Raw genomic sequence first — 17701 nt, forward strand, 5'->3', positions numbered from 1 at the left:
GTCATCCAGATCATGGTTGTCCCAAAGCTTGAAGAAGCTTCTTGGATAAGAAGCGAAGCGTCTTCAAAGAAAAATCAGAAAGTCCAATTTCCTCTTGAAAAAAAGCACTTTTGGGGTGTCCTTACTGATAGTTTTCCATATTTTAAAGTACTCCACTTACCATCCCCCACCCCCCATCCCCCAGCCATTGTGACTTTAAAAAGATTTGCTAGCACAGTGATGACTAACCTTTTCCGGACTGAGTGCCCAAACGCATGTGTGCACCGAACCCCCCAAATGCAATGCACATGTGGCCCCCGTGCATGTGCGCCCCCACACGCCCGCCCCCGCGCATGCATGCACCCCCCCCATGCACCTCGCCCCCATGTGTGCACGGCAGAGACCCAAAAACTAGCTGGCCAGCAGGAGGCACGTGCTCATGCGCGGCAGAGCTGAACTGGGGCGATGGTTCACGTGCCCACAGAGAAGGCGCTGTGTGCTACCTCTGGCACGCGTGCCATAAGTTCGCCATCACGGTGCTAGCACAATCTATGAAGCCAGCCAGTTGTGTTTTATTCAATAACATTAGCAGTGATTCTCTTCATTGAAGCTCCAAGGGTCGGGGCCCTGAAAGGGTTTTGAAAAAGGCATGGGTGGCGTGTTGTTTCTTCTGTTCTATTTTCATTCTATAAATTGGGGAACCCGCACGATTGGTCTGGGGAAAAGAAAGGGCATGGCTTCCCTTTCTTCCCAGTCTCTCTCTCTCCTTCCTGGCAGCCCCGTCTGCATGCAGGCTTCACACTGGGAAAACAGCCACATTTCCTGCTGCGGAACGCTGAGCGGAAAATCAATTCAGGAAGTGGATGACTGGAGTTTCCCTTCTCAGGCGGCTCTTGGCCCATCTGTAATCATAAAGACAATTGGGAAGCAGATATTTCCTGGGGAGCGATCGCCATCTCCCTCCAGAGGCAGCCTTGGGAGTGGTGGAGTCGGGTGTCTGCTACAGCAGCTTTCCCTAAGCTGGCGCCTTCCAGATGTGCTGAGGATTTTGTGAGTTGTGATCTCAATGCAACCCCTCCCTGACCAGATTGGGGAGCCTACAGCAGAACTGAAGGATTCACATGGAATCCACACATCCTGCATGCTTCCATAGACCTTTTAAAACAAGATGCTTCATGCTGGCTTTATCCCTTATTAGTCTGAATGGGGCGGTATCTTGTTTTGTAGTCACAATTGCTACAATAGTGGCCAAAATTGTGGAAACCTTTTGGGAAAAGTGTATTTTTGAGGTTTGATGGCTAATAACACCACTTTTTTGGGGAGTTTCAAGATAATCCTATTCCACTGCTGGAATGGCCTGGGAATAGCCCAGACCTTAACCCAATTGAAAATCTATGGAGCTGTTTAAAGAAACTTGTTAGTCTGAAGCGACCCAGCAATAAAACCCAGTTAATAGAAGCAATCATTCAATCTTGGTTTCACATTATAACAGCTGCAGAACTAAAAGACTTGATTCACTCCATGGGAAGACGTTGTAAGGCCGTAATTCATGCTAAAGGTTACCCAACTAAGGATTAATGACGTGATAATTTTTGTATATCTCGTTTTTTTCTACCTGTTTCACTTTTCTTCTTTATATTGTAACTGCTATTTTAATAGCAAATCCATCATAACAGTTATTGCTTTACATTCTTGATTAAATTATCTTTCCATTGATATATAATATAATATAATAATAATAATAATATAATTTTATGGTATTACTCCCCCCAAAAAAGAGGTGTTATTAGCTAGTTTTACAAAATATACTTTTCCCAAAAGGTCTCCACAATTTTGGCCATTACTGTACAGGTTATCCTCAATTTATGACCATAAGCGAGCCCTAAATTTTCATTGCTAAGCAAGACAGTTGTTAAGTGAGTTTTGCCCCCTTTTACAACCTTTCTGAATCTGGCTTCCTCATTGACTTGACTTGTCAGAACAGAAGGTCGCAAAAGGTGAAAACATGACCCCAGGACACTGCAACCGTCATAAATGTGAACCAGTTGCCAAGCATCTGAATTTTGATCACATGGCCACAGGGATGCTGCAATTGTTGTAAGTGTGAAAAACGGTCGTAAGTGACTCTTTTCAGTGCCATCGTAACTTGAAAAGTCAATAAATGAACTATTTATTCTAAGATGAAATATTGCCGTGTAAATTATTCCAGAGGAAACTGGCATATTATGCAGTTTTTATTTATTTATTTATTTAGCGTATGGCATATCATACATGGGCTAGCAATATATATTAACATTTCACCTAGGTTATGTCATGCAAAGGAAAAGATTAATCTCATACTCTTCGACTTACAACCAATCACTGAGGTACCATTCAAAGTTACGATGGACTTCCCCAAGTTGTACTTTATTTATTTATTTTATTTATTTATAATTTAATTTCTATACCGCCCTTCTCCCGAAGGACTCGGGGCGGTTTGCAGCCATATTTAAAACACAAAAATACAGATAACAAGTTTAAAACAGGATTAAAAACAAATATTTAATAGGCCGGATCAACTAAAACGGTTGTAGACCGACATAAAAACCATTTAAAATTACAATTAAAATTGCACTTAGGCCAGTCCCGCACGATGAAATAATAAAGTCTTTAGTTCACGTTTGAAGGTCCGGAGGTCGGGGAGTTGGCGTAACCCTGGAGGCAGCTCATTCCAAAGGGCCGGTGCCACCAACGAGAAGGCTCTCCCCCTGGGGGCCGCCAACCGACATTGTTTGGTCGACGGCACCCTGAGGAGGCCCACCCTGTGGGAGCGCACAGGTCGTTGGGAGGCTATCGGTGGCAGAAGGCGGTCTCGCAAATAACACGGTCCTAAGCCATGGAGCGCTTTAAAGGTGGTAACGAACACCTTGAATTGCACCCAAGAATTACAACCAAGATCCAAAGTTCTGATGGTTGTTCCCCCTCTTTATGACTCTTGCCAAATAAGAGAAATAAATGCTGGTTTTCTCTAAAACCACCCCATAACAGACAATCAGTTTGCTTACTGACTGCAGCATTCGCTTAATGCCCACTGTCATTAAAAGGGTCATTTGCTTTATGACCACAATGAGTTATGATCATTATAGTCGTAAGTCGAGAACTACCTGTACAAAAGCTGATTAGGAATAATTGAGATTTCTACCCAGCTAAAAGAGTTGATTGTCCATAGCCAGGTCCGTCTTGGTTCGGTAGGGGTGACATGATAGCAGTGTTACAATATCTCAGGGATTGCCATAATAATAATATTTTAATAATAATATTTTAATATTTAAATTTTTATACCGCCCTTCTCCCGAAGGACTCAGGGCGGTGAACAGGCAAAATAAAAACAACAATCAAATACGTACAATAGAATAAAATATTAATGAAGAAGAGGGGAGTCAAGCTATTCTCCAATGCATCTGAAGTCAGGACAAGAAACGATGGAAAATAATTGAGGAGAGAAGCAACCTAGAATTAAGGAGAACTTTCCTACCAGAACAATTAATCAGCAGAAAAACTTGCCTCCAGAAATTGTGAATGCTTCAACACTGGAAGTTTTTAAGAAGAGATTGGACAATAATTTGTCTGAAATGGTATAGGGTTTCCTGCCTAAGGGATTCAACTAGAAGACCTCCAAGGTCCCTTCCAACTCTTATTCTATTCTAGTAGCTGAGATTTGCAAGAGATTACAAGAGATATTTTCAAATGTGGGATTGAAATCCTCTTTGCTGTGCCATGGTGAAACCTACACACCCTTTCTCAGCTAAATTTCAGGTAGAGCTTGGTGAATATAAACTGGCTATTTTTTTTCCCATCTAAGTTCACAGAGCCCCTGAAATCTACCTACAAAGTTAAGAATCCCTGCTGCAAAATAATAACTTACGTATGTAACACCCATCCTGTGTTATTGCTCTCAGGAGAAGCAGCTGAGCCAGTGTGCCATTCTTCGAGTAGATTTCCAAAGCCCTAAATGGACACAATACATTCCTCCTCCTCTTGCTTGTATGCAGCCGTGAGGTGTCTGTAGCTAGGATTAAAAAAAAAAATCAAGATGGTAGTCACATCAGTGCCATTAAAGCGTTGATAGTCAGCTTTGATCCAATGGTTGTGGCAGCCATCTTGATTTTTTTTTTTTGTCTTCTCCATAGTCCCTTCTCCCAATAGTTGTTCTGCAGATGCTGTGCTCCCATACAGCTTCCTGGATGCTTAAGAGCTATAGCAGTGTTAATTTCAGATCTTGACTGCTTTCACCCAACATGCGGGTGGCTTGTGGGCCTAGTGCACTGGGCACTCCCTCCCCCATCTATTTCCCATCTTGATTAATTACCCCCACCCCCCCACCCCCGGGCAAGTAGCAACCAAATAGTCCTTTCCTTCTCCTTCTTTCCCAGGTTCCATATACAGCCCTGCTTCCTCCTTGTCTTGCAAAGATGTCTTACCCACTTGGCTTTCAGCCAGGCCTTGTTTCCTGCTTGAGCAGGGGATTGGGCTAGATGACCTCCAAGGTTCCTTCCAGTTCTGTTATTCTATTCTGTTATAGAGCCTCAGTGGCGCAATGACTAGAGTGTGGTACTGCAGACTACGTCTGCTGACTGCCGGCTTGCCTGCGATTTGGCAGTTCAAATCTCACCAGGCTCAAGGTTGACTCAGCCTTCCGTCCTTCCGAGGTGAGTAAAATGAGGACCCAGATTGCTGGGGGCAACAGGCTGACTCTGTAAACGAAGCTTAGAGAGGGCTGTAAAAGCTCTGTGAAGCGGTATATAAGTCTAAGTGCTATTGCTATTCTGTTATTCTTCAAATCCGCTTGTGATTACAGTTTGAAAAGTCCCTCAGAGAGGAATCTGGATTCAAAGCACAATCAGGGATGAGAGAGGGCAAGCCTAAATGTACAGAGTAGGATACTACCGGTACCTGCACGTTGCCTAAATCATCTGTTTGAGAAGGCCTGATCCTGCCTACTTTTTCTTTACTTTAGTAGCTTCAGTTGGCCTTCAAGAGAAGGTACCAGATACTGAGTATCTCTGTTTGTATCCTGGTTTGAATTGGTTGCTTCCTCCAGAAATTTATGCCACTTGCAAATTCTGATTCAGAAGAGGTGTCCCCCTCCTCCTCCTCCTCCTCCTCCTCCTCCTCCTCCCCCCACCCTCTACAGCAAAGAGCCATTCAGTTTAAGTTGTTGCTGAGTGATCTTTCTCACAAAAACTTTCAAGGATTTTAGTCTTTTCTTCTCAAGGTGAAGAGGAAGGAAACCTCCAAAAAGCAGCTTTATTTAGAATGCAAATATAAGACTAGTCCTTCTCTTTATCCTTTGATCATAAAGAAATAAAAACAAGGTTGGCTGTCCTTCTAACATCCCATAACAATGGAGCAAACCATCACATGTGTAAAATATGAATGGCATGCAAGAGAAAATAGCTTCCCCAAACGCATGTACATAAGAGCTTGGAGCAGCTGTGCAGGTCTTGCAAAAGACATGGCTGTTTTAACAAATTATTAAAAGAGCCATAGTTTTTGTGAGGATTCCTTTGTAGTGTAGAGCAGTGTTTCCTAACCTTGGCTATTTTAAGACTGGTGGATTTCATCTCCCAGAATTCTGTAATCCGCATGCTGGGAGTTGAAGTCTTGTGTTTTCCTCCAGGGCTAACACCTCTAATGCAGGAGGGCCAAATGTCAGCCTCTATGATGCTTGCTTGCTATTGGCTGCCATAGTGATGGGCGCGGGGGGGAGGGGGAGATTGGTATTTGGGTGGGGGATAGGAGCTGGAGAGAGATGCCCTGTGTAGGAACGAAAAAGGAGGATTGCTCCCATGTTCTACTGCGCAGCTGTACGGACTTGTTTATGCCCAGTCAAGGTCCCGGAATACCAGATGGGCGAAAACGCCTGAAGATGTGGCCTGCATAACACCAATCGGGTTGGGGATTGGACAATTACCCTGAGTCCTTGGGGGAGAGGGATTTGGGGATACTTTCAATATATAACTTTCATGCCTTGTGCTTCAGATCTTGCTTTTCTTTCATTGCTATCATTTCCTAACAAACAGGAAGCAGCAGGTGAAGCTAAGCAAGATCACATCAAATACCTGTACAATTAGCACAGGGGCCCCCCAAGGCTGTGTGCTCTCCCCACTTCTCTTCTCTCTGTATACCAATGACTGCATCTCCAATGATCCATCTGTTAAGCTACTGAAGTTCGCAGATGACACAACAGTGATTGGTCTCATTCAAGATAATGACGAATCCGCATATAGACGAAAGGTCGAACGACTAGCCTTATGGTGCAACCAAAACAATCTGGAACTGAACACACTCAAAACCGTAGAAATGGTGGTAGACTTTAGGAGAAACCCTTCCATACTTCCACCTCTCACAATACTAGACAACACAGTATCAACAGTAGAAACCTTCAAATTTCTAGGTTCTATCATATCGCAAGATCTAAAATGGACAGCTAACATCAAAAACATCATTAAAAAAGGACAACAAAGAATGTTCTTTCTGCGCCAACTCAGTAAGCTCAAACTGCCCAAGGAGCTGCTGATTCAGTTCTACAGAGGAATTATTGAGTCTGTCATTTGCACCTCTATAACTGTCTGGTTCGGTTCTGCAACCCAACAAGAAAAACACAGACTTCAGAGGATAATTAGAACTGCAGAAAAAATAATTGCTACCAACCTGCCTTCCATTGAGGACCTGTATACTGCACGAATCAAGAAGAGGGCCGTGAAAATATTTACAGATCCTCGCATCCTGGACATAAACTGTTTCAACTCCTACCCTCAAAACGACGCTATAGAGCACTGCACCCCAGAACAACTAGACACAAGAACAGTTTTTCCCCCGAGGCCATCACTCTGGTAAACAAATAATTCCATCAACACTGTCAAACTATTTACTGAATCTGCACTACTATTAATCTCATAGTTCCCATCACCAATCTCTTTCCATTTATGACTGTATGACTATAACTTGTTGCTGGCAATCCTTATGATTTATATTGATATATTGACCATCAATTGTGTTGTAAATGTTGTACCTTGATGAACGTATCTTTTCTTTTATGTACACTGAGAGCATATGCACCAAGACAAATTCCTTGTGTGTCCAATCACACTTGGCCAATAAAAATTCTATTCTATTCTATTCTATTCTATTCTATTCTATTCTATTCTATTCTATTCTATTCTATTCTATTCTATTCTATTCTATTCTATTCAAACTCAGTAAAAGTACCCTTTCTCTACAAACATGGAGTTGTGGGTTTCCTTTCTTGGGTTTTGAACGGAGGCATGCCTGACACCACTTCCCTTAAAATTGCCAAGCTTGAGAAACACTGGTGTAAATCACTTATTCTGGATGCTTTGCACTTTTGCATTATTATTAGCATCTCAGAATAAGCAGGCAAGAAAAGCAAAGGGTTTTTTCCCCCATCCATATCCTTCTGTTCCTGTTTCCTGAATTTTTTTTTTCTTTATCACGCACCAACATTTGACAGTGAGACTCAGACTTATTCTGAAGTGAACATTTAATGTTTTGATTAAGCAAGATTGGCTCTATCCTAGCTTATGGCTTGATGGAGTTAGCTTTCTCTCCAGCTGGATCATGACATGAGGACAAAGAAACTGGCGCTATCTTCTGTTCTTGTGGAGTTTGTGTCATTTCCACTTTCCCTGAAATAGTTCACATAATACCCAAGGGAACCAACATATTTTCAGGCGCCTATCCGGTGCCCTTGTCTCTTTTGAATTTATTGGTATTATTTTATATTGTTTTAATCAAGAAAAATAAACAAACGAGAATCTGTTGTATTGCAGAACTTCCATATTTATTTCCGAGAAATGTCTTGGGTCCTTACAAGTACTAAAAATGGAACTGGCTAATGTCTTAATAATTAAAAGGGATATACAAACAAGAAAACAAAAAAGGAAAGTGGATAACTTTCCTATATTGGATTTACAAATAGATTTGTTCATGCTTTGAAGAATTTTGTGAAAAGGGACAAAGAAAAAGTGAAAAAAAATCAAGTTCTAATCTAAGACATTATTTGTAGTGATATTAAAGATTAAGAACAAAAAAGAATATAACGTTGGTTTATTTGATCAAGATTAAAATAGATATGTAGTTATCCCAGGTAATCCTTGATGGACTTCTGCTGATCAGGACTGAAAGGAAGAGTTTTTAAGAACTGATAAGAGATGAGATATGAGAAGAAGAAATCATACAGTGGTGTAACATGGGTAATCCTAAGGACCTCAAGAACTGCACACTGCATCAATTGAAGCTTCTGAATGCTCTTCAAGGATTTGTTGTTAGTTGCGAAGTTGTGTCCGACCCATCACGACCCCATGGACAACGTTCCTCCAGGCCTTCCTGTCCTTTATCATCTTCTGGAGTCCATTTATGCTCACGCTTACTGCTTCAGTGACTCCATTCAGCCACCTCGTTCTCTGCATCTCCTTCTTCTTTTGCCCTCATTCTTTCCCAGCACTAGGCTCTTCTCCATGGAGTCCTTCCTTCTCATTAGGTGGCCAAAGTATTTGTGTTTCATCTTCAGGATCTGGCCTTCTAAAGAGCAGTCAGGGTTGATCTCCTCTAGGTCTGACCAGTTTGAAATAGGACATCCATTTTCCATGATTCTCTGACTCCCAACTAAATGAGCTTTGGCTTCTCTCTCTACTCAACATGGATGTCCTGATATTTGCCAGTGGCATTTTGCATCCAATTATTTTGGTCATCTGTAAAATGATCTTTCTATTGTTTCTTTAGTTTTTGCATGTTGTAATTCATGGCTGGTTTCATGCTACCAATTTATTGGATAATATCCCTGCTACAATCTTTCATCCCATCCTGGGAAGGAACAAATGGAGCAAGAAGGGGCAGAGAATCAATCCTACAGCCTCTTGGGCCATGCTTGGAAGCATTGCAACAGCTTTCACGAAGGCCAGTGTGCTTTGCCTTGGATCATTTGATGGAGGACCAAGCAGACATTTCCCGCCTTCCCACCACTACAAACTCTGGGGAGGAAACAGAGACTTGTAAAGTATTATTTATAGTGGCTCAAAAGGGCATTTTGCCATAACTGAGCCACTTCTCCATTTTGCTGGGGAGTGCGTGAGCATGTGCCTCGTTAAATACATCCTGGTTTTTGTTCCATTCCACTTCATTATTTTTATCTTGGGACATCACAGGGCAGAGCCAGATATCGTTACAATTTATGAGTCACTGGAAAGAAAAAAGGTGGAGGGCCAAGCAAACCCACCACCTCCATTTCAATATATCACAACTGAATCCACACATATATACAGGAGATGACAGAAGTTCAGACAAACAGGAAAGGCTCATCGTGGCTAGATGAATAACAACAAACGAAGGATTTCCAGCATCACTTAAAGCTCTGCCAGGACACAACTAAGAAAGTGTGTGCGTGTGTTTCCACAATGGCAAAGTAATTAATTTACTCAACTGATGCCTGCGCCATCGATCGGTTTCACAATCTTTGGTCACAAACAATGCAAAAGGAAATATGTGGGGGGGAGAGAGTCTGTTGGGAACGTTCCCTTTTTTGTGGTTTTAACAAACATAACGAGAGTCCTGGAGGTTCAGCCAACAATTGGCCAGCATGCTTTCTTTAGCAGCTGTCAGCTGCTAAAGACAAACAAGGGGGAACATCAAGTGTATGATTATGTCAGAGGTGGAAAAATACAAGAGCTGCTTTCTTCTTTTCTGTCAGACTATCCATATATGAACCCCATGGTGGTATCATCCTGGACTAGCCTGACATCTGGACTAGCCTGATTTTTATTTTTATTGGATGGGTTTTTAAAATTTTGTTATTTTACGGGGGAGTACGTTTTTTAACATTTTTGGGCATTTGAATTAGTTTTTTAAGGGATGTTTTTAATTACTGTGTGTATTTATATTTTATCTGCCTGTTCACCGCCCTGAGTCCTTCGGGAGAAGGGCGGTATACAAATTAAAATATTATTATTATTATTATTATTATTATTATTATTATTATTATTATTATTATTATTATTATTATTATTATTATTATTATTATTATTATTATTATTATTATTATTATTATTATTATAGGAGAGTGGTGGAGAAATTCAGCACAGTTGAAAGAAAAGGTTAAAAGCCAATGCAATCCTAGGTTGCATTAACAGAGGGATAGACTCAAGATCACGTGAAGTATTAGTGCTGCTTCATAAAGTCTTAGTAAGACCACACTAAGAATACTGCATCCAAGTTTTGGTCACCGCATTATAAAAAAGATGCTGAGACTCTGTAAAAGAATGCAGTAAAGAGCAACAAACACAATTAGACAGCTGAAGGCTAAACATGAAGAACAATTGCAGGAATTAGGTTTTTTTGTTTTTTTGTTTTTTCTTATAATTTTTATTTTATTTTATAAACAGACAAACATTTAATACATCAGTCATTCCTTCCATGTGACATCTCAGTGTTTTCTTTATGGCTCTATCTTTTTATTGTTTCTTCTTTCTTCATTTCAATTTAATCTATTACAATTTTTCACAAATACAATATTCTTATTTATATCATTTTCTTACATAATTATCAATTGCTTATCTATATCTTCTTTCTAACCAATGGTAAAATTGATCCCATATCTTAAAATATTCTGAATCCTCTCTTTCTTTGATCATCAAAGTTAATCTATTCATTTCTGCACAATCTAAATTTTTTTTAATAACTTCTCCTTCCAGGGGTATTTTCTCTGTTTTCCATTTTTGTGCAAAAACAATTCTTGCTGCTGTTATTACATGTATAATCAAATAAATATTTTTGTTACTGATTTTCTCTGGGAGTTGTTAGTTGCGAAGTCATGTCCGACCCACCGCGACCCCAGGGACAACATTCCTCCAGGCTTTCCTGTCCTTTACCATCGTATGGAGTCCATTTAAGCTGATGCCTACTGCTTCAGTGACTCCATCCAGGAATTGGGTATGTCTGCTTTAATGAAAAGAAGGACTAGGGGTGACATGATATCAGTGTTCCAACATCTGAGTGGCTACCACAGAGAAGAGGGAGTCAAGCTATTCTCTAAAGCACCTGAAGGCAAGACAAGAAACAATAGATGGAAATTAATCAAGGAGAGAAGCAACCTAGAACTAAAGGAGAAATTTCCTAACAATGAGAACAATTAACCTGTGGAATGGCTTGTCTTCAGAAGTTGTGGGTGCTCCATCACTGGAGGCTTTTAAGAAGAGACTGGGCAGCCACTTGTCTGGAATGGTATAGATTCTTCTTCTTGAGCAAGGGTTGGACTAGAAAACCTGCAAGGTTCCTTCCAACTCCATTATTCTGTTATGCTGTTTTTCAGTGAAACTTCCAGTAAACGTAGTGATGGCCACCCAAACAGGAAGAGGGATTGAGAGAAATTCATAAGGATGACTTAAGACCACCCGTGATGTGTGGCCACTCCGAGGAATGGATGATTGGGTAGCTGGTAGTAGTCTGGTTGCAATGATTGCATGACTACTGCCGGTGGAGGGGTGAAATTTTCTCCCGCTTGTCAAAATAACTAGGCTGCCTCTGGGCAGCCTCCACTTTGAGTTGACTGAGATGGCAGCGGTGGAGAATTGTCAGAGATCCAACGTGGAATTAATGGAGGAATTTTCTGACAGCGAGAGCAATTGATCAATGGAACAGCTTTCCTCCTGCAGTTGTGGGTCACTGAAGGCTTTCAAGGGAAAATTGGAAAACAATTTGTGCAGGATGGTATAAGGACTTGGGTGGGGAGTTGGATTAGAAGACCTCCAAGGTTCCTTCCAGCCCTATGATTCTATGATACTAACAAGGCTGCTGGTAGCAACATACATTGATGAACTTGGTAAAAAATAAAGGCAAATTGTGCAAAGGTTATTTATATGTGGTGTTTTATGGGAGCAGAAGTGCCTGGGTTGGTCAGGAAAATATCACCCAAACATAACCACAATGCAAATGTATATTGTACATTATTATGTCAGCACTGGTAATTTTTCAAAAGCAACCTTGATTTATGTCACATGTGCATCAGTAAAACACTAAACAAAAAGAATCTTGGTACCAAAATATAGATGTTTGCACCAGGGGTGAAATCCTTCCGGTTTGGACCAGATCGCCTGATCTGGTAGCGATAGCAGCGGGTGGTTCAGAGAACCGGTAGCAAAAATCCCTGCTCCCCCCACCCGCTCATGCCCAGCTGAGCCGTGTGATCATCAGAGTTGTGGTTTTTTAAAACTTTTAAAAGGATTTTTTTTCTTCGGCCGAAAAAATGCTTTTAAAAGTAAAAAAAAAAGCCTCTGATGATCACGTGGCTCAGTTGGGATCGTCAGAACCCTTTAAAAGCATTTTAAGAGGTTGTAGAAAAAATGCTTTTAAAAGTTAAAAAAAAAAAGTTGGCCATGCCCACCCAGTCACAACACACACACATCCCGCACCAAGCCACGTCCACAGAACCGGTAGTAACAAATTTTACATTTCACCACTGGTTTGCACGTTGTTCGAACGATGGTGGTGGGGGAAAAAACCTATAAATGAGCCTAGAGGCAAGGAATCAATTGCACTTTAGTAATATGTCTGCAGTACTTTTCCCATTAAAATTGGATTTCAGAAAGATTGTGCACATAGCAAAGTGAGATCATGCACTAATAAAATGAGTCAAGAATATGTGATTTTCTGTTGCTTAAGCTCCTAGAAACAGAAACTTTATTTTTTATTAGTTTATAATATGATATAAAATAATACAAAAGAAAATAGTAGGAAAAATAGGGGAGGATGAAAGGAAGGTAGAAGTGTAGGGAAAAGGGACAAAAAGAAAGAAAAGGCATTGGCTTCCGACTCCCTTTGGTGCGGTAGAATAAGATAATATCAAATCTCAACTTTTTACTTTTAGATAGTGGTATAAAGTAGCCATTTCTATAACAACAAACCTATCTAAACAGCCAAACCCAAAATCAAAGTTTCAATTTTTTCTGTCTCAAGCACAAAGTCCAGAAGCGGTTTCCAAGTAGAAACAAAAGTAATTGTGGGTTGTTGTTTTTTCTTCTTTAATCAAAGCAGCCAATTTAACCATCTCTGCTAACTCCGTCAACTTTTGGAGCCATTCATCCATTGTGGGAAACAGAAAGTTTAAACTCCGAAGTTTCTTGCTTCGGGTTCTGCCCTGCGCTAGTCCTAGGTTTCCCAGTATTTAGTCTTTGTTCAGATGTGATGGCTTCTGAAAAAGAGGCATCAATCATTCTGAATTGCACCTTTCCTTCGAGGAGAAACCGGGACTCTTCATTCTTTATCTGGTGGCCACACCAGATTTCTGCCAAAAGCGAGAACAATGGAGGTCATCACCTCCTTTCCTGTCTGGCTACTTGGAATGAACATTACTAAGGGGCCTGACCTTACACTTCTCTGAAACCTGGCAGCAGAGGAAAACCTTATAAGTAGAATTTTCAATGGGGAGAGAAGAAGACGCCAATAATTTGCAAGGACTCGCGTAGCAAGCACGTCATTTGGATCATTATTATTTTTTTATGTCTGTGGTTTATTAAATGTTCCTTACAACATTCCATCTCCTTAATTAAGGGAGAAATGTAAGGTAGATAATAGGGCATTTGGAACTGAGCAGCAGAAGACAGAAGCTGAAGTTGAACAAATGATGTACAAATGATGACCATGTTAATTACTAAAATAAAATTTGAAACAGAAAAAAAGCTGTATGATAAAATGGGATAAGAACTTTGGGCACAGCATATTGATGGAGCAGTGGGAAAATGATGTTGAGACCAGTGGTGAAATCCAGATTTTTTTTACAACCGGTTCTGTGGGCATGGCTTCGTGTACATGGTGTGGCTTGGTGGGTGTGGCGGGAAGGATGCTGCAAAATCTCCATTCCCACCCCTCTCCAGGGGAAGGATACTGCAAAATCTCCATTCCCTCCCCACTCTGGGGCCAGCCAGAGGACTACTCAAAATTTCCGCTACCAGTTCCCCCGAACCTGTCAGAACCTGCTGGATTTCACCCCTGGTTGAGACTCTAGAAAGAGTCTCAACAACATCATTTGCCCACTGTTCCATCTAGAGTGCAGAGAAGAGCAACAAAGATGATTAGGGGACTGGAGGCTAAAACATATAAAGAACAATTGCTGGAATTGGGTATGTTTAGTTTAATGAAAAGAAAGACTAGGGGAGACATGATAGCAGTGTTCCAATATCTCAGGGGCTGCCACAAAGAAGAGGGAGTCAAACTATTCTCTAAAGCTAAAGCTTCTCTAAAGCTTCTTGTTCTACCTGAGGGTAGAACAAGAAGCAATGGATGGAAACTAATCAAGGAGAGAAGCAACCTAGAACCAAGGAGAAATTTCTTGACAGAACAATTAATCAGTGGAACAACTTGCATCCAGAAGTTGTAAATGCTCCAACACTGGAAGTTTTTAAGAAGATGTTGGATAACCATTTGTCTGAAATGGTATAGGGTTTCTGCCTAAGCAGTGGGTTGGACTAGAAGACCTCCAAGGCCCCTTCCAACTCTTCTATTCTATTCTATTCTATTCTATTCTATTCTATTCTATTCTATTCTATTCTATTCTATTCTATTCTATTCTATTCTAAATATCTGGTTAAAAGTATTACAATGTGATTTACATATATTATATATATAATAATATAATATTATATATATATATAATTTATATGTATATTATTTATATAATATATAATATAATATAATATATAATATTATATTATATTATATTATAATATAATATAATATTATATAATATTATTTTCAATAAATCACTAGAGATGTGCTATGTTCCTTCTTGCTTCAAACGCTCTACCATCATCCCAGTGCCGAAGAAGCCCACCATCAAGGAACTGAATGACTACAGACCAGTTGCTCTAACATCTGTAGTCATGAAAACCTTTGAAAGGCTAGTGCTTTCCTACCTGAAAACCATCACGAATCCGCTCTTAGACCCCTTGCAATTTGCATACCGAGCAAATAGATCAACAGATGATGCTGTTAATATGGCTCTGCACTACATCCTACAACATCTTGAGTCTCCAAAGACCTATGCAAGGGTCCTTTTTGTAGACTTTAGTTCAGCATTCAATACCATCATTCCAGACATTCTTCTAACTAAGCTAAACCAGCTACAGGTACCGGAACAGACTTGTAAGTGGATCACAAGCTTCCTAACAAACAGGAAGCAGCAGGTGAAGCTAAGCAAGATCACATCAAATACCTGTACAATTAGCACAGGGGGCCCCCAAGGCTGTGTGCTCTCCCCACTTCTCTTCTCTCTGTATACCAATGACTGCATCTCCAATGATCCATTTGTTAAGCTACTGAAGTTCGCAGATGACACAACAGTGATTGGTCTCATTCGAGACAATGACGAATCCCCATATAGACGAGAGGTCGAACGACTAGCCTTGTGGTGCAACCAAAACAATCTGGAACTGAACACACTCAAAACCGTAGAAATGGTGGTAGACTTTAGGAAAAACCCTTCCATACTTCCACCTCTCACAATACTTGACAACACAGTATCAACAGTAGAAACCTTCAAATTTCTGGGTTCTATCATATCGCAAGATCTCAAATGGACAGCTAACATCAAAAACATCATTAAAAAAGGACAACAAAGAATGTTCTTTCTGCGCCAACTCAGTAAGCTCAAACTGCCCAAGGAGCTGCTGATCCAATTCTACAGAGGAATTATTGAGTCTGTCATTTGCACCTCTATAACTGTCTGGTTCGGTTCTGCAACCCAACAAGAAAAACACAGACTTCTCTGTGGGGGCTCCCGCCCTCTGGAACGAACTCCCCCCAGGACTTCGTCAACTTCCGGACCTCCGAACCTTTCGCCGCGAGCTCAAAACTTACTTATTTATCTGCGCTGGACTGGGTTAGTTTTTTTAAGTTATGGGTTTTTAATGGGTTTTATCTCTAAATTTTAATTGTGGCCAATTCAAATAAGTTTTTTACTAGTATTTTAATTGTATTTATAATGTATTTTCATTTTTTACTTGGCTGTGAACCGCCCTGAGTCCTTCGGGAGAAGGGCGGTATACAAATTTAAATAATAAATAAATAAATAAATAAATAGCGAGTCCACACATTGCAGCCATGTTTTTCCCTCACCTGCTCCAGGCTGAGCTATGGCCCTTCCCAAGAGTCAAGACAGATTTACTACTGATTCTCAGACAAGATAATTTATTTATTTTTTTTGCAGTTCAGAAGACGCTGGAGAGGTAGATATAGATACGAAATTCAGGAAAAACAGGCTGGGGATAGGGAGTCTATTGGGGATTCAGGAGTTATAATTGCTGGATCTTGGTTGCCTCTGAAAAAGGAGAACTCAACCTAAGTTCAATTCCTGATCTGTTCGTGCATGCAGTCATGTAGCAAAAACAAAGCCTTTTCAATTTGTTCTTCTATATTATTCCCCCTTCCTTATTTAGCTAACCACCATGGTATTTCCGATGTTTCTCCAACCAAGTATGAAGAGACTCTGCTTAACTTCAGCTAGGCATTGTCATCTCACATTCCTTCATCCTCAGCTTAACCCCTTCCTGTTCCACTAGCTTCTTCAGTGCTTTCAGGTTCATCCTAAAAGAATAAAAGTACAAAACTCTTGGGCTCAAGTTTTAGGAAAAATTATTTCCAAAACCTTAATTCCAACTTTTCAATTTTGACTCTGGAAAGAGTGCAGAAAAGGTGATTAGGAGGCTGGAGACTAAAATATGTGAAGAACAGTGGCAGGAATCGGGTTTGTCCAGTTGTGAGAAAAATATATTAGGGTTCTACAGTTCTGTGGTGTTGCTATTGTGCCCTGCACAAACCCTTAAACACTATAAGGTTTGTGAGGGGGAGGCTGAGTTGAGTTCATTATCAGCACCAGTTGCCTATCGCAAATATAAAGGGAAAATTTGTAATCTGCATGAATATATTAATGATGATGGCTGAGATGAATATCTTGGTGCATGGTTCCTCTTTCCCCCCATTGTAGTTCCTTATAATTCAGGATGAGAAGAGCTATGGCGGTGGGAAATGGGGAACTAGGCAGCAACGGTATGAATGAAAATAGAAATGTTGAAATGTGACGATGAGCTGAAGGATAGATTAAAATGATAATGTAGAAAGTCCCGAAAGTTATGAGTTATGTGGTTTGAAGGTACTGTATATAAGGTAATGCTAAAGTGTGAATCGGGGCCAATTGGTCCCAAGCTGTGTCTTGTGATTGCTTGCCTGATTAACCCTCATTGCAATGTGATTAATGTAAGTGTTTTATGCTTGCTATGTTTTAAATTCTAATAAACCTCTGATTCCTAATGTGACACTTTTGTGATGTGCTGTCTGTTCAATTTATATTAAGTGCAGCTATGCTACTGATTCGTTTCCCCCCCCCCGATACAGTCTACTGAAAAGAAGGAGTAGGGTGACCTCGTAGCAGTGTTCCAATATTTGAGGGGCTGCCACAAAGAAGAGGGGGCTCAACCTATTTTTCAAAGTATCAGAATGCAAGACAAGAAATAATGGATGGAAACAAATCAAGGAGAGAAGCAATCTAGAATTAAGGAGAAATATCCTAACAGTGAGAACTATAAACCAGTAGAACAACTTGTGTTCAGAAGTTATGGGTGTTCCATCATTGGAGGCTTTTAAGAAGAGCCACTTGTCTGGAATGCTATTAGGTCTC

The sequence above is a fragment of the Ahaetulla prasina genome, chromosome 1 (genome assembly GCF_028640845.1).
Source record: "Ahaetulla prasina isolate Xishuangbanna chromosome 1, ASM2864084v1, whole genome shotgun sequence".
NCBI lineage: Eukaryota > Metazoa > Chordata > Lepidosauria > Squamata > Colubridae > Ahaetulla > Ahaetulla prasina.